This window comes from Poecilia reticulata, unplaced genomic scaffold (genome assembly GCF_904066995.2).
Source record: "Poecilia reticulata unplaced genomic scaffold, P_reticulata-male-v2 Scaffold_66, whole genome shotgun sequence".
In the NCBI taxonomy this organism is placed as follows: Eukaryota; Metazoa; Chordata; class Actinopteri; order Cyprinodontiformes; family Poeciliidae; genus Poecilia; species Poecilia reticulata.
In genome coordinates, this window is record NW_027675164.1 from 65,957 (window position 1) to 68,450 (window position 2,494).

The 2,494-nt window shown below is 35.2% G+C and overlaps 1 long non-coding RNA gene across 1 annotated transcript; it reads left to right on the plus strand.

Moving 5' to 3' along the window:
- Positions 1–448: 448 nt before the first annotated feature.
- On the plus strand, positions 449–2,433 carry LOC145550514 (uncharacterized). Its single transcript, XR_014086404.1, has 3 exons — positions 449–1,191; positions 1,682–1,796; positions 1,891–2,433. It is a non-coding gene; the product is annotated as an uncharacterized LOC145550514 (long non-coding RNA).
- The last annotated feature ends 61 nt before the right edge of the window (positions 2,434–2,494 follow it).

The window sequence follows — 2,494 nt, forward strand, 5'->3', positions numbered from 1 at the left end:
CTTAATCTGATCTTCTTGATGCAAGATGTGGGACCTCTTACTGACATGTCATGAAATTTCTATTGATGTGTGATTTGAAATGGCTGGTTTTCCACACAATGAGATTAGAATCAACAATATTGATTGGGTCAATGTCATGATAAATATTTTAACTTTTGGTTTATATTTCAAATTTTTACTTTATAGGTTATTAATATTAGTTTGAACAATATCTTATTGTTCAAACTAACAATAACAAGTAGTCCTTGTTTGATTTAATTATGACATCATACAATCCAAATGGGAAAGCGCCCAAAATGTCAGCGAGATAGTATTAATGTTCGATACAACAGATTTTCTTTCTGATCCAATACTGAGCAAAATTTAAGCTGGTATTGGCAATACAGATCCCATACTTTGTGCAAAGACAGTTAATTTGTTTCTTAATTAAATAAAAAAATAAATGTAATCCATATCTTGGCTTCATAAAAAGAACACAATGTACTCTGATGCACTCATTTTAAACTCAGAAGTACATTGAGAACAATCTCGTTTACTATAAACTATTTTAATTCAGCTGAAATATACAAAACATGTGAAAATCGAGTTGCAAACTAAAAAAAAGAAAATTAGTAAAGTAATAACCCTACTAAACACATCCTTGTTTAATTATTAAAACTACTATAAAATGACAGCTGAAATAGCTCCGTGTCACTTTTTTTATAACCTGTCAACATGTTCATTTCTGAGTGAGTGAGCGTCAGCAGCACGCTGCGCTTGGGCATTACGTCCTTACACATTACATACTTACCAGGCGGAAGAAAAAGTAGTTCCCATTAACAACGTTTCATTTAGGCAAGATCTCAATAATTTAGTTACTTTCTAACGTGCTCTTGTTAATCTACATTATCTCAAATTACTAAAGTGTTGAAAGTATTGATCCTTGGATCTGACAATAGATTTTAAAGAATTAAGTTCTGGTATCGGAAGAATCGATATTTCAGTATCAATCCGCACATCACTAACGGCAACGCCAGAGATCTTTTAACTGCCCTGATTAACGGTTAATTCAGTTGTAACAGCCTAACTAAGCTTTTATCTATTGTACTTTTATAAGATTTTCTTTTGGCAAATTCTCTAATCTCGGTTGGACATGGATGAAGATGGAGGACTTTTTTACGTGTATAGACCCTACAGCTGCTGTACTCAGAGGTAAGTTTAAAGTTGTCTGTCTTTCTAAGATAAGCTAACTGAAGCTAGTTAGCATGTCGTGATATGCCAATTTTCATCCGCAGTTAAAGAGCCGCTCTTGTGAATATGAGCTTTGAACAGTTATTAACCACAATAGCTGTGGCTTAAAAATAATATTAACACGGGTTCATGGTAGCTTCCGTTTTTTAACATAGCTAAGGTGGCTTCTCATTCGTAGCTTATGATTCGGGAAATGGTTAAAGGGTAATTCCGCCTAGTATTTCACTAACTGAGGGTGTTTGATGTGCTGTAATTTAAAAACTTAAATGCAATGAGTCTACAAGGTTAGATATTCCACACTGTTACCAGGATATTTTAAACACTATTTTTGATTGGTGAATTTAAGTAGTCCTTGTTTGATTTAATTAAAATAACTTTCTTGCCATCTTGAATTAATGTAATATTGTAATTGAGCACATAAACTAAAATAAGACTTGTTTTATTTTTCAAGTAAACCAAACTGTTGCCATGGTGAAGCCTATGCCAGACACATCTCCAATCACGTATTGCACCATCTACAAGAAACTTTGGGAAATGCAAGTGACGGCGTCCTTCACATTCTTGAGGTAAGAAATTTATGATACTGATTCATCATTACACTGATTAGTCCCTAAAACGTGGTTTGTTTTGTGATTGTTTTTCTGTCTGTGCTCCAATTAGCAGATGACCCAACAACTTCAAACAAGACCACTTTTCAGCTCTGCTGTGATCGTGAAACCAACTTTCTACTGGCCATTGGAACCATGCCTGCCCTGATCTTCTGAAAGGAGGACATCATAGCCACTACACCTTTCAGCATCCGTGTGTGTGGCCACTCCTCTCTGTGCTGCTGACAGATGTCTTGAGAACGCCGTCCGTAACTGAGGCAAGACTTCCACATATAAAAGGCTATGGCTGATTGGAAGAAGTTCATTGCGGAGGAAGCTCCTATTGTTGACATCTAATCCTAAGATTTTTTTTTCCTTTGGACAATTTGGTTTGCTCGACTCTTAGGGCATCATATGAGTGTGGCAGATGTGTCAGATCGTCATTGTTCTGTCATTTTACAGGATTGTTTCAGAATCAGATGCCCATCCAGACTTTAAATTCTGACCAGTAGTCATGTTTTATTGTGTTTATGTGAAACTTAAATGTAATAATGATGTTAAAAGTAACTGAACTTATGTCTTCATTTCAGCAAGCCAATAACGTCTCTTGTTCCAGTATTCACAGGATAAATTTGTAGATTTTTGTCTTAGCATAAGAACCTTGAGTAAAGCTGTGA